The following is a 16214-nucleotide window of genomic DNA, read 5'->3' on the forward strand; positions in this document are numbered from 1 at the left end:
GGCCTTCTGAGGACCCAGAGCCTGTTCTCATGTGTGTCTGCATATGCAACATCCTGTCTAAAAGTTTCAAATTAAAACAGTCAATCCAAACTTCCAAACTGCTGCAATCACAGCACTCTTAACAGAACAGAGAGGAGGAGCTGTGACATCAGTGCTGCAGGAACTCACCTGTACAGGTGTACCAGGCTGATCCCGCCCTTTAAAATGCATCGACAGCAAAGATGATGAAAAATAGCTTCCATTAGAATATTAGTCATTAATAAAGCCTTGCAGCCTCTGTTTGATGAATCATTGTACTTTAAAGCCAGTATGTCCAGACAGGATGTGACGGTGGGAGTTCAGGTGGGTTTCAGCCTCTTCTCCGTCTGCTCCACCTTTCTGCAAACCGTCTCCTTGTGTTTCCTCTGCTCCAGGATCCATTCAAGCCCCGTTTCATAGCTGAAGCTGACGCGTTCCTGTCAGGGTTGATTAGTGGAAAGGAGAGCACATCTTAGAGGTTTAAACACACCCAGGCTGCATTTATTCATTTTCCTTTACTGGCTGTAAATTATGGATGAATGAGCGGCTGCTGCGAGCTGTGTGACGGCTGGAGGAGAAGATGTGAGGCGCTCAGAGTGGATTTTGTTTTCTTTGATTCCTGCAAACTGTAACTGAAATTCTCGTTTCTTGGAAGCCATTTTTCTTATGGGCATTCTGGGGATTCCCTCCTTTATTCCAGAGCAGACGTCGTCCAGGAGGAAACACATGACCTCCTCCGTCTGCACTCTGACGACCTCGTGTGAATCTGAAATTCAGCCTCCACATCTGCCTCTCATAAGGTGCATTAACAGGGAATAAACAGAGTGAGTGACTCACCGAGCAAAGCCCAGAGATGATCAGTAACACGGCTGATGCACAACAGCGAGCGCTGCCGGCGGAGGAGACATTTATCTCAAAGTTTTCCACTATGAGTTCACTCCATTCCCACTGCAGGAACGTCACAGGTGAGGAAAGCTTTTTGTTGAACCTGACAGGAAAGCTTTTCTTTATAGACTACCAACCAGTAAAACCATTAAAAACCACTAAAAACCAGCAGCGTCCTGCATCATCCCAACTCTCCACCTTCAGTTGGAGCTGCAGAGCTTCTCTGTGTTTCCATCATCACATCTGCACCTCTGTCGAGGCCTTCGTCCCTCAGCTGCACCTTCATTATTCACAGTGACACCACAGGCGCTGATGAATACTCGAGCGTGCTGCGACACAGAGCTCCGCCCTGCTGCACCATCACACGCTTCGCTTCACCACTAAACGACGGCGTGGGAGAACTCAGGTGGTTTGCAGCTTGGCCTCAGTTTCCTGGATGATTTGTTGCGTTGGGGTTTAATACAACAGCACTGTAGTCACACAGCTTCAGTATCAGCACGTCCACAGAGCTCCACAGAGCAACGTCCCTGACATCCAGGTGGAAGAACTGAACTGTGATCTTGTGTTACGCTGCAGGTCACAGTGACCTGGACATCTTCTCTCTGATATCAAACACGTCTCTTCCTCTGTAGCTCTGTAATTCTTTTATTCATCCCCACAAACCCGACCTGGAAAAACTCTTCACTAACATGTCTTCCAAAATGAAGCACGCCATCAGCAGTTTAGGGCCAAATCTCTGAGCTGTGCTTCGATATATAACCGTGATCCTCCAACTAAGGAGAAAGTTCAACAGACCTTCTACATGTCTTTCATGTGTTTATACTCACTATGAAGCCAAATGGTCACCTGACAGTTAATGACATCACTCCCATCCTCAAAACACTGGAGACCTGTTGGGTTAGCGCAGGACTGGATACTGGTTGGCGAATGCCTAGCAACCGCTGGTTGTTATGGACCAATGGTATTCCTTGACCGGTTGAGGAGACTGCATTGGTGCTGGACCGAACCCTTGTTGCAGTCAACCATAGTTTGTGTAGGAGACTTGACTGCAAACACAAGCTGGAAATCATGTCTGACCTTTACTTTGAAGGCCAGTTCTCCCATTTCCAGTTTGCATTTTTTCCAGTTTTACTCCCACTGGGACAGTAGTTGGTGAGTGTTTGCAGATAAGTATAACTTCAGGTGTCTGCTGGAAACCAAACATTTATTAAGATGTTTCCAGTGCAGCTCAGTCCTTCCACCCAGAAGGACAGACGCATGTTTCTGCGGAGGTTCCCAGGAGGATGCTGACTGGTCTCTAGACCTGTGTTACTGACACCTCACTGATGACTGGTTGGGACCTACAGGCTTCACATTGTAACACAGAGGGAGACACCGTGAGCAAACGTGCTTTCCTGGTTTTGAAAAATGTCAGAGGAACTTGTTGCAGATGGAAGCAGTTTGTTTGTTAACAAAAGTGTATTTAAAGCTAAACTGAGTCTGTGTTTGATGCTTTAAGCTAACCGAACAGCTTCACACAGTCACACAGAGAAGTTAAAATGAACAAAACAATGATGCAACTCAGACCCTTCGGGTTAACCGTCGTGGGATTCTGATTCCTGCCATCCCAAATTCACACCCTGTACAGCTGTTATAAATCAGCTTTAGACAAAACCAGTTTTGTGTGAGGTTGTAAACACGTTTGTTTCTGTTGTAGAGCTGGAAGTTTAAACATGGGAGTCTATGGGGACTGACTTTAGTGGAAATTAGAGGGAATTGAGTTTTTGGCTCCTCAGCTTCATTCTTCAGCCCCAGAGGTGGACGCTTGCCTGAAACAGAGCTTTATTCCTCGGAGCCTGTGGTGTTTGTCCGGGCACTAACAGGCCACACCTCCCCTCTGAACATGTGACAGACAGCCGTCAATAAAAGTGCGTCATGCTCAGCGTGACTGAGCGTCGTGTGGTGACGAACAACATGTTCGGACTCTTAACGAGAACAAACACAGAGCAGAAACAAACACAAGAACAAAGTCACAGAAACCATGGAGGGATTCTCTCATCCGTCCACACCCGCAGCCTGACATTCTCCTCTGTCCAGACACAGCTGCTCTCACTCACACACACACACACACACACACACACACACACACACACACACACAGCTTTAGATAGCATCACGCCCCTAATTTCCCATGGTGCATTGTAAACAGAACACGCCCGTCCGCCTGTGGCAGAACTTCAGACAGCACACACACTCATCCAAACAGTGACATATACATAACACACACACACACACACACACACACACACACAGAGCTGAAGCTCATCCAGACGTTGCTTCCTCATGCAAAGGCTCATGGGAACCACAAAGTGTTTGGAGCGTGACAGTCTGGAGTCTGGTGACTGACCTTAAAGGACCAGCCTGACGTCGGAGGCGTTCAGCCCACATCTGTGATCCTGAAGGCTAAAAATGAAGTGAGAGAAGAAGAAGATAGCACCAGCCTGCAGCCTGTGACGCCCTGAGTGAGTGTGCAGCAAAAATAACAACACAGTCACAAACTGACTTTGAATTTCAGTGTTTGTGATTCGGTGACAGCAAAGACAACACAGCATGATCTGGATCCATGCCGTCCATTATCCACATATCTGACTGATCTAAACTGCACTGCTGCAAATGCTGAATAGTCATTCTGTACAATACCATAATTATAATTCTACAACTGTTTATTAATACTCACAATTGTAAATCTACAATCTGTACAGTTTCATATGTATAACCTGTTCATAGCTTGTAGACTCACTACAGCCTGTACATACTTATAGTTAGAGCATATTCATAACACACCTTCATACCCTGTACATTGTAACATACCCATAATAATATTCTGTAATATATCTATATCATTGGTAAAGCACTTCGTTGCTTTGTACTTGTGACATGTGCAATGACAATAAAGTTGAAATCTATTCCAGCTTTTCATTGAGCTACTACACACGGCTGTTTCAGGGTGAAAACTCCCACTACCCAAATAATGAACCAGATTTGGAGCATTAGGAGCCTCACACAAATATTGCTTTTGTTTGCCTGATTGTGAACATCAGACGTCCTCACACAGGTGAGTCGTTAGCAGGGCTGCAACATGCTGCAGGTATGAGAGGTGATGCTGAACAAATCATGTGCACGGTTTGGTGGCTTTGCAAGTGCCTCTGTTGTGATGATGAGGAGGAGCATCCCTACCTGACCATCTTTCCCTGCTTTATTCAGTGAGAGGCTGCCTGACACATTATCTACCGTTAGAAACCATTTGTACAGGTTTGACTGAGCCACCTGTGGCTGAAGAAGAAAACATGACACTGAGAAGATTTTACACATCGCTGTGGCAACGCTGCGGCATCGCTGCGGCAACGCTGTGGCAATTTATTTAAGTTCATAATTAAAACAGTTACATTGACAGTGAAAAGGCTCCAGTTTTTCAGAGAGATGACTGTCCAATAATCACAGCATTGATTCATCAGAAGAACAAAAATCTTGTGTGTAATAAAGGTTATATAGTTCGTATCCCCCATATATGTACATGTGTTTATACCATTAACAACGTGGGTCAAAAACACATAATATAAATCTCTTTAGCAGGTTTATTCAACATCACACTGAGCCAGTGATCGCTGTTTTGTCTCAGTGTGCTGTGGAGCCTGAAAATTCTTCTGCTAGATAAGAGACCTCCACACATCGTCTGTGAAGTCAGTGTTATCTTACAGTATGGAGCATCCCAAGAGCACCACAGTTTGGGACATTATAGAGAAAAACGAATGGAATATGCAGACAGATGAATGATTTCTAGAGTTTTTTTAGCCTTTAAAAGCAACACAAATGTCTAACACAGTGAACATGAGTGAGTCGTGTGAACTCGGTTGACACCATGATACAATAGGCCGTTGGAATAGGAAACAATGGAGGCTGTAACATTTAATATTTAGCAGCTGTGAGTCCCATCAGAGAGCATCCTGTGTTTTATCAGCCTGTCCAGCCTGTCAGACCACACTGAGGGCACGACAGGCCCGCAGTGACGGGTAAAAAGTCATTTTCTGATTGTTGCAACAAAGACTGACGCAGCAGCATCAGTCAGCAGAACGAGCCTTCAACCTTCAGTCATTATACACTCAGATGTCAGAGGTCAGGGGTTCAGGGCCTTGCTCAGTGACATTTCAGCAGCATAAAGGTGTGATCAGAGAAATCATCTGACACTCAGAGGCACGGTGAAAGCCAAGAGATAGAGGAATACAATCCTTTCTTCTGTCTCTGCTGACCTGCAGCTCCGACTTCTGTTAATTAAGCAGCCGTACCATTGGTCAGATAATGTCATGTTTACTCAGTGGTTAGTGTTTGAGGTCAAAACATGGGGAACCTGCAGGCCCACAGCAATTAAACATTTACTTACCCTTGAGGAAAAGACACAGCAGGAATAATCACATACACGCTGGTTAGACTGGTGACCTGTCCAGGTGTGACCTGCCTCTCATCTATGCATGCGTATGTGTCACATGGTGATACATTCAGGTGCAGGTGGATTTAATCACAGGTGCTCTCTGGGAACATCTCAGGCCCTCCCAGGTGCGGAGGCCTATCTGCCCCCACCACACTCCCTGCTGCTGGCTGATGCCCTCAGCTGTCAGTGCATCGGTGGTTCTCGTTGTCCGGGGCCGAGCGCTCAGTTTTGTACTGGCTCAGTCCCGGTGGCTCAGTCGGCCCCTTCCAGAGGGTGGAGGGCCCTCGACCTCTCGGCTCTGCGGGCACGTCTCCGCAGTCCCCTACAGCCTCTGCATCGTGGCTGCTGGGTGAACCCCCATCTGGGTCCGGTGGTCCTCTTTGGGCTCTCGCACTCTGGGGCTTGGATCTCCTCCATGCCTGCTTCATGCCCTGATGGCTGCCCACACCCTCTAGCAGATCCTTAAGTGGAGAAACCTTGAATATAAGCGCGCTGATCCACACAGGTGTACACATGGGTGTGCACAGACACACTATGCCTTCCTTGGCTGATGTGCACACCATGCACTGTCGGTCTGGTGTGCTCATTTATTGTTTTTCACTGCCCCTCTTCCCCTCTGTTTTTCTCTCCTGCTCCTTTTCTTGAACGTCTCTTGTCTACATCTCTCCCTTTACTATCATTTACCCAGCCATATCTGTTCCTTAAATAAAATATATACTAAAGAAATAAAATACAATGATATTAAATAATAAAGCTCAATCAAATGGACCAGTATAACCACAGGTCCACTCGGGAGAGTAGACCTGTTTCTTGGCCTTCAGACAATAGTTCTGATGGTTACAGTTTGAACAGGACGAGCAAAGTTAAATAAAAAATCACACCTGTGAGTTTTCATACTTTTGATTCCCATCCTTCAGAAATGGAACCTGGGACGCTGCCTGTCAAACACGGACCGTATTACTGCCGTTAGCGTGATGATGACAGGAACACGTAGATGTCTGCTGCCCAAACGTCTCTGACCTCCTTGGGCACTGCAGGCTGGTGCTGGGTCTGTGGGGTCCGGTGGGGGGTGGGCTGGACTTTCAGGTTGGATCATCGTGGATTTGTTCCTCGAGGGTATCGTGCTGTGTTGTCCTGACGGTGGAAGTCAGCGCTGCATGAATAACAGCTTCAGCTGGATTTTACATTAAAGGGCCTGAAATGAAGGAAAGTCTGAAACATGTCGTTTAACTTTTCATCATCAGCTGCAGAACTTTTATTGGAGCTCTGTTTTACTACATGAATATAATATTGAAAGTTTAAACACACACAACAGTCTCAGTGTGTCTCTGCTGACACTTGTCAAACAATAGGCCCTCAGTGTGGTCTGACAGGCTGATAAAACACAGCACACTCTCTGATGGGACTCACAGCTGCTAAATATTAAATGTTACAGCCTCCATTGTTTCCCATTCACACTGGCTTTTGTTTCAGTCAGCGTGTCCCAGAGTTCACACAGATACGCCCTGCAGCTCGTCTCTGTCCATCACGTCTGACACTCGAACGTTTGCACCACATTCATCATCAATATTCATGAAATTCAAAATATTCATGATGTCTGGAACGTGAAGCTCAGGATCTCTAAACCATCCTGTGACTCTTCTACCGCCGCCTCCAGGAATAAGAGGCAACGAGCTTTATCTATTCAGAAACAATCCAAAATTAACCCCATTAAGTATAATTCTCATTAAACTGGAATTAAAATGTATTTCTTACAGGCGACATTAATGCGTCTTTAGAAACACAGAGTGCTGCAGCTGCTGGAGGTCCAAACCCTCCTCTGTGATTATAGGAAATATTAAAGTCTAACAAAGACGTTAGTGTGCATCAGGTTATGTGTGTTTTATCCATTACTGCTGGCTCCGGACTAAAGCAGCTGCAGATGTAAAGAAAGTGGATGATGATCTGTTTCTGCAGACTTTAGTGCCCACACTGCTGTGCACTCAGTTCAGGTGCAGCCGGAGTCATTTTCCTCCAGAGCCGAGGATCTGGATCCCAAACGTGGTGAAGGGATCAACTGCTACAGAGAAATGCCTCCAGACACAAAATAACCGTGCAGCAGGTCAGCAGTCGTCAGTGCTACCAGCAGCACGGAAATGAACCCGAGACAGTGTGAGAGCCCCATAAACAGGAATTAACATATTAAATATTCCATGACAAATATTATTTTTAAAAATTACATTTGACCATTTATCAGAAAAACACTGACTGTCTTTTGTTTTGGTGTGACTGTGACGGTGGAGCTCCACCTGCTATGACCATGATCTGTGAGCAAACCAATGACACAGCAGCAGAAATGAGCTGAGGGTGTCAGGCTCTCTCTGAGAGATGAGGAGGCGGATGGATGGATGGATGGATGGATGGGCAGATGGATGGATGGATGGACGGATGGATGGGCAGATGGATGGATGGATGGATGGATGGATGGATGGGCAGATGGATGGATGGATGGATGGATGGATGGATGGATGGATGGATGGGCAGATGGATGGATGGATGGATGGATGGATGGATGGATGGATGGATGGATGGATGGATGGATGGATGGATGGATGGGCAGATGGATGGATGGATGGATGGATGGATGGATGGATGGGCAGATGGATGGATGGATGGATGGATGGATGGATGGATGGATGGATGGATGGATGGATGGGCAGATGGATGGATGGATGGATGGATGGATGGATGGGCAGATGGATGGATGGATGGATGGATGGATGGATGGATGGATGGATGGATGGATGGGCAGATGGATGGATGGATGGATGGATGGATGGATGGATGGATGGGCAGATGGATGGATGGATGGATGGATGGATGGATGGATGGATGGATGGATGGATGGATGGGCAGATGGATGGATGGATGGATGGATGGATGGATGGATGGATGGGCAGATGGATGGATGGATGGATGGATGGATGGATGGATGGATGGGCAGATGGATGGATGGATGGATGGATGGATGGATGGATGGATGGATGGATGGATGGATGGATGGATGGATGGATGGATGGATGGGCAGATGGATGGATGGGCAGATGGATGGATGGATGGATGGATGGGCAGATGGATGGATGGATGGATGGATGGGCAGATGGATGGATGGATGGATGGGCAGATGGATGGATGGGCAGATGGATGGTCCACCTGCTCCTCCTTTTTCTTCTACGTCATTATAGTTGTAGATCCAGGAAAGCGATCCTTGGAAGATTTTTGTGTTTAAATCAGTTTCTGCTGTCAGCCTCTGTTTCGCCTCCTGTCTGAGTGTTTTTCTGCAGTCACTTCAGCAGATTTCACACTTAAAAACATTTTGATGTTATCTGTGGAGAGAAATCTGACTGCAGAGGGGGTGGAGGGGGGTGGAGGAGGTCCAGACCGAACCTCAGACAGAGAAACCTTTGAAGGCTAATATGCTCCGGCTATCTGATCAACCATCTCTCTGTGTTCGGCTCAACAATGTGTTCTGGATTATTCACACAATACATCCCAGTCAGACGCTCTCCTGCAGCTCTGCAGGACGTCCGCTTCAGACGGTCACCGCCAACCGCCGCTGACCGCCGCCTGGTTTCTGATTGGCTGTGTCTGGTTATGTGTGGTGTTCATGTTCTTTCGAACGGTTTGAGTCACCTGATATATAAATGTATGCAGTGCCACACATCAGATCATATTTGCTTACATCCATGGCTCCGCCCATTACGATGCTGAGACAGGTGGAGGCTGCTGGGTGATGGTTTGGGAATGATGGCGTCTTTGGATCACGGGTGCATTAAACTCCTGCAGCAGCATTAGTGCTGGCTCAGTAGCAGGATCCGAACCTACGTACTGCTGAGAGTTAGCATACTCTGAGCTGGATGCTGTTAGCTTCGTATCAGAGTCTTTGTAAAGACTAAATTATAAATATGCATCATACTCAGTACTCAGCACTGTGGAGGCTCAGCAGGAGTGGGAACAGCTTTTTCTCAGGTCTGATGTTGGAGAGCGGATCTCTTCTGGTTGTTGTGCTGGTAGGTGAGGAAACTTCACCGAGCATCTGGAATTGTTCTGTGCTGCCGTGGGAGTGGGAGGAGCGGAGAGTCGCCATCATGTTTAGGTTGTCTCTGAGCTGGAGATGTAAGAGGATTCAGGGGAGGACGGGTGGGTGGGCAGATCCCCCGTGCCTGTGCTCATGGCCAGTGCAATCTTTGTGCTTTCACACCTGCAGCTCATCTGTCATTAGACTGCTGAGTGCTTGAAGACCAGCTGTGGCAGTGACCGGCCTTACTGGCTCGTACCGACTCTGTTTGTTGATCCCCGTCCCAAGATTTGGTCAATCTGTCCACCCTCAAGGAAATCGAAGACCTCAGTCTCGTGTCCAGGCACCAAACCCACCTGTGGAAACGAAATGCTTGTGGGCTTCAGATCTTCATGTGTAATAAAACTAATGGCCACGTTTTTCACTGTGGGTTTAAACTGCTGCCAAACACTGAATGACTTTTTCACGAGCCTGATAATCAGCTGAATTCATTTAGTAGCTCATCATGGACCAAAGCCTTCGTCTCCTGCTTTTCTGAAAGCCTGTGTCACCAAACCACCACTCACACATAAAACTGGACTAAATATTGTTAGAGAGACACACCCTGAAGAGCGCACTTATTCATTTAACACGTGAACAAAACCAACGGATCAAATTTTTTAAAATTTTTTTCTTTATTTTATATTATTTTATTTTTATTTCTTTAACTTGTTCAGTGCATCATGTCTGGCGTGTCCTGTGTACAGCACTTTGTGTTCAGCTGGAGGTTGTTCTGCTATATGAATAAACTGTTTGCTTGCTTGGATCTAAAACCTGACAGTTTGCCTCCTGCTGCGCTCTGCCTGGACATCTTCACCTTCCTGACTGAGGAGGTTTTTCTTCAGTCGACTGCAGTAATAGTACAGTATGTAAATACTTGATTACAATTAAAAGTTGTGTACTTATCGAGCTGTGTAAGCCCCTGTCCATCCTGTTCGGTGACGACCACGTATCTACAAAAACGCTTCCCGTCAGCTCAGAAAAACAGCTCAACGCCTTGATTTCATAATGTAGATATATAGAAACAGACCTGTGCTTATTTACAGGTGGATTCGAGTTACTAATGCAGAATCAGGGCGATGTGGCCAAAACATCTGGTGAACATACTAATCTGGAAATGCTGCAGCGCTGCAGTCCTGAGTTGACTTTGCCCCGTCCATCATCTCAGTCTTCTCTGTGAAGGCTTTGCTTCGTGCTGAATAACGTCCATTAGCAAGAGACGGATGAGCTTCTAAGATGATAAATCACAGAGTAATTTGCTCGTTTACTGAGCCAGAGGCAGCCTGCCAAGCACACTGGTACAATTAGCACAGATTTATCCACAATGTCCAAACAGCCAAAAAATGCAGCTTCCTTCTCAGCTCTCCAGGCTCCAGCGTTAGTGAACGGGACACAAACACTCACGAAAACGGCAGAAACGGTCGATTCCAGCGGCTCCTCTTCAGGTTAGTCTCCAGAGACGATCAGAGCAACTTCAACTACAAGATAGCAACAAATTTACAGGATATGAGATCATCTCAGGGCTTGAAGATGCAAAGGGAGACATCACTCATACTTTGGTATCTTTTCATTGGTCTATAGATGGACAGAGATATTGATGCAAGCACAGTCCCTGACCAGCTGGCGAGTGGTTGCCAGAGGTTGATGGCACAGCGGCTGTTCTATCAAAAACCTCTCATGCGCCAGCCCCAGGTGGGCACGCTACACGGACTCCAAATCACCATCAGGGTGTACACCTCACCCCTGGCGTCGTTGCCCACCTCTCAATTTTAAATACACGTAGACATTGAGGGCTAGCAGGAGGGACCATGCGCTTACCTGCTGCTCTCTGGCAGGTAGCTCCAAGCCCTCCTGGGTTTTAATTGCACCTTAGAACACACATGCATCAACACTACAATGAGCGGGTGGAGGGAGGTTTGGAGTCTTCTCTCACCCCCGTTCTCTGCGGCCTGCTGGAGGGGGGGGGGGGGGTGTCACTCAGGCACAGCTGGCTGCCGGCGGAGCTCACGGGCGCGTCACTGCAACCCCCCCTGGCTTCTGCTCCGCGGCTGCTGAGTGAGCCCTCATCTGGGACTCTCCTCAGCTCTTTCTGGGACAGTGGCGCGGCTGCCCCTCTGTTGGTCTTCCTTGGTCTCTTGTGTTCTGGGGGCCTCTGGATGTCTGGAGTTTTGATCTCCTCCATACCTGCTTCATGCCCTGGAGGACGGGGCTGTGGCCCCCCCACACCCTCTAGCAGATCATTACATGAAGGAACCTTTTAAAAAAACAAGCGCGTCCATGCTCACAGGTGTACACACGGGTGATCACACCCACAAACTACACCCTTTTTGGCTCCTACCTCAAAGCACACTGTGTTCTGTTGATCTTATGTGCTGCACAATAATGTTTAATATTTAGTATTTACTGTCATATTCCCATATATCATTGTGATGTTGTTTATTCTATTACTCTTGTTCTCTTCTGCTTGCTTTCTTTTTTCTTTCTCAGCAGGTGACCCAGGTGATTGATAGATTTTTTTGTCTGCTTATTTAGTTTTTGTTTTTTGCCCTTTATCCCTCTTTGTCCCTCTTCCCCGCTGTTTTCTTTCCCTCTTTCTTTTCCTCATTCAAGTCTGTCCCGTATCTAGCAAGTGAAAACAAAAAATAAATAAAATAAACAATAAAAGGTGAATCAAATAGACATTACGGGATGGTCCATTTGGTAAAGTAAATCCGTTGGGCATCTTTCTTTGCCTTTAGACAATAATTCTGATGCTAAAGAGCCAAACGGGACAATAAAAAAAACCAAAAACCTCTCATGTGCTCTTTGGTCACCAGCTGATTTCTGCAGTTTGCACTGAAGATTGTGACTCCTCTGTTAACAGAAATGTCTTCACCTCCACCGCTGAGGGACAGTTGCGCACATTTCAAAAGATGCAGCTTTTCCTTTGTCCTTGTTTCACATCCACGTGAACTCTGTGTTTGCAGACGAGTCAGCATCTTCCATCCAAACCGCAGCCAAAGCAGTCGCCACAAAGTTTTGGGTGCAACACAGTTTACCTTCTACCACCCGTTTCATCATGTTAGTGACCCAGGTTACGGGGTCACCAGTGTCTGGGCCTGTGTTACTGGGGCTTCAGGTATCAGGAACTTCCAACAAACTCACCATCCGGTCAGGAATACACAGTTTTCCTTGTTGTTTATGAGATGTGTGCTGACTGGTCTGCAGGCCTTAAACATCCATGAAGTATAATCCACGGCACAGCTGAGTCAGGTTCAGCTCCTGCATGGAAACATCATGTTTTCCACCCTGAATCTCATCTCTGACCTCGTGGACTGAGGAGTGTGAGACACACAGCAGCAACAACATAAATGAACATTTTCAGACATTACAAATGACTTCACATCAGTTCAGTGTTGTGGGAACGTAACGTTGATTATGATGTCACATTTCAGGTTTGTTTTCAGTGAGATGAGTGAAAAAGAGTCATTGTTGTTGAAGGAGCAGCAGGAGGTGAACATTTGGCTCTGGCTTCCTCCGTCCTGTTTTCTAACTGTGGTGCAGTCAGCTGGAGTTGGGATTGTTGTTTCTGGTAAAAGGACGGGTCCATGCAGGGTTCAGGTGAGGCGAGGCTGAAGCCCTCTTTACTGCTTCAGTGTTGGGACGTCTGGTTCGGAGTGAACTTTGACCTCTGCGTGCGTCTCGAAGGGTGAGTGAAGCGGTCACTGTGGAAACACTGGTACTGTAAGATCACGGAGGTCACCTGTGGTGGGATGTGTTTCAGTTATAACTTATATTTTGAGTAAAGAGGCGTCCTGGGCCGGTTCATGTCCCGTCTCTGTGTCTCTGTTGTTTCCTCTGAATGGTGTGAGGCCCAGTCTACCCTGCATGACCCGCTCCTCCTCCTCCTCCTCCTCCTCGCTCGCTGTTCTGCCTCCACTTTGTTTCACGTCCCTCGTTCACTTTTTGGAGGTCAGTGTGTTTCAAGCAGTCACGCAGAAACTTCCAGAAAATCTTTTTCTCGTTGTGTTTGCTCACGAGTCAGAATGCAAAGTCACAAACTATTGGCTAACATGGCTCTGCCCTTCATTCGTATGCGTGGTGTGTATGTCCATGTAACTGTTCTAGGCTCACACAGCGAACCATCACAACCAAGCAGCTTCATTCTCTAAACTTAAACACAGAGTGCAATGAAAAAGCTCCCACATGAATCATGAGCGGCGGTCTCCCGGGTTACAGTGTTGTTGCTCTTCCTCTGTTTGTGGATTTAAATGTCGTTTTGTGTCGTAGCCTCGAAACACTTCTGTGGCTTAAAAAGGTCTCTGTGGACATCAGCGCTGATTCCTGTCTGTGTCCCAGCAGAGTCACAGAGGACGCAGAAACGTGACCGTCCTCAGCGGGTACACAGCCTCCAGCCAGATTATCAGCAATGCTCATGACCAAGGTCATGAGCATTGTTCGACCGAGGAACGCCGCTTCTGATCCCGAACGTTTGCCATCAGAGTTCAGGGGGGTCGCGGGGACATAAAGACCGGACGGCTATAATTGGACCGAGAGTCACGGCTGATGCCCTGGACTCAAAGAAAGAAAGACAGAAAGAGAACCTGATGAAGGGAGACAGCAGAGGGGGAATGTCTCTGCTCCGTGTGAACTGAACCTGAACCATCAGGATAAAAGAGTCCGGAGATAAAGAAGAGCCAAACGAGTTGGAAATGCTGCGACCACGAACACACTCATTAACCCCGTCAGCCCTGCCCAACACCACAGACCTGAAATCATGACCCTCACACACCGAGGCCATTTTACTCGTGCCCGAGCAAAGCTGCAAATTAGAGCACGCTTTGAAAACATTTCATCAGAATTCATCAGAATCTGCCATTGATGTTCCCGTTGGTGTTCCCTTTACATCAGGGGTCGGCAACCCTGGGCATGCGTGGGTTAACTAATGGCACGACCATAGCTGGACCGGCCATCGGGCATACATTTTGCCCGGTGGGCGGATTGGTTTTCGTTGTTGTTGTTTTTGTAATGGCATGAACAATGAGAGGTGGCGGATTGGCCAGATGCTGGCCAACGTGTAAAAATAACTCAGTTGTTTGGTGGTGGCTGTGGCGGAGCTTCCACAGAGGCCAGCAGGTGGATGAGGGAAGGGGAAGGCAGGAGGAGGAGCGACCCAAGGTGGACGCCGGTCCGAGTGTCAGGTGAACTGAACTTCAGGTAAGAAGTTATGACCTGCAGTCTATCTGGGTCAGATATAAACCAAGTTTATGTCGAGTTTATTTTCGTTGTGCTGACTTTTTACCCTCAGTTGCAATAACTCGTACTGCGTGCTAGCTAGCATGACGGAGTTTCTATACAGCCGGTAACTGTGCAGGGGCGGGTCTAGCAAAGTGTTGCCAGGGGGCAGGTAGGGCATTAACAGGGAAAGGAGGGGCACAAATAAGTACTTTTCTTTCTTATTCTCATTTAAAATGTCTCGCTCTTATTAAATAATGATCTGAATCTTACAACCAAAGTTTTTATCTGACGTAAAATGTATAGAAATCATACATATACCAACAAGACTGTACATCACTGTCACAACAGGGTTTGTGTTCATTCAAAGGCTTTATGGCTTTAATACCTGGGGGGCCGGTCTCTAGTCAAAATGCCCGGGCCCATTTTTTGTCCCAGTCCAGCCCTGGGCACGACACGCAGTGAGTTAATCTGAGAAGGTGCATTAAAAAATAAATGGCCGGGCCAGCGGTGCACATCGAAAATCAGCTCGCATAGACACATTAGTTGTGCCGCTTCTTAATGACGGTATCTTAGCTAACAACCCCAACTACCAGATTAAGCTTGTAATTGGCTAAAAATCACTTAGCCTACCGGTGAGAGGGACGTTGTTAGCTTTCCACATTCCAACACCTCAAAAGCTTCAGGAGCTGTCCGCTCAGCACAGCATCAGCACCACGGAGATACACGGATACATCCGTAGACTCGAGACACAATGCATTTTTGGGACTTTCAGGTGTTTGGACCAATATTTTCTTTTCTGATCAAACCAGAAAGGTTTGTCAGCTGGATTTGTCTCACACTATCTGACTGGACACAGAGGACATCGAAATGCAGCTGATTGAACTGAACAGCTCGACTCTGTGGGGTCAAAGTTTGCAGAACTACGAGGCAGCTGGAATCCACAGCTGTGCGTGTTCATGAGGCTGCATGTTCACCTGCTGGACGTCACTACCTGACAGGTTTAACTGTCTTCAGAACATTGCAGAGGCCTTATTGACAGTGTTTGGCTCTACATGTCTGTGTGAGCAGGTTTTCTCTCACATGAGTCCTCAGGTCTGAATGCTGGACACTGGGAGACCTGTGTCTCTGAGTGGGAGCCCAGAGATCACATTAACATGTGTGTCTCTGCGTTAACAAACATGCCATAATGGCCCAGTTTATTTTTCTTATCATTGTTGTGAGGAGACCATAAATAACATTTGGATTTTCTGTTGTACAGTTCATTTGCTGTTATGGACAAAAAGTGTCTTTTGTTTCAAAATAACTGATAACTATTCGCTGACAGCTGCCAACATCTGCAAACAAATATAATCCTGTAAAGTGGTTCTATACAGTGTGTAACTGTTCATATAGAGCTTTATTAAATTTATTGCTAATGCAATCATATGGCACACTGACTTCTGAGGACATTTTAGATGCACTCGTCATCAGAAAGGTTGCCGACCCCTGCTTTACATCCTGCACATCAGTTAGTCCTGCTTCCTGTCTTTGTCC

The sequence above is a fragment of the Maylandia zebra genome, linkage group LG9 (assembly GCF_041146795.1).
Source record: "Maylandia zebra isolate NMK-2024a linkage group LG9, Mzebra_GT3a, whole genome shotgun sequence".
NCBI classification, from domain to species: Eukaryota; Metazoa; Chordata; class Actinopteri; order Cichliformes; family Cichlidae; genus Maylandia; species Maylandia zebra.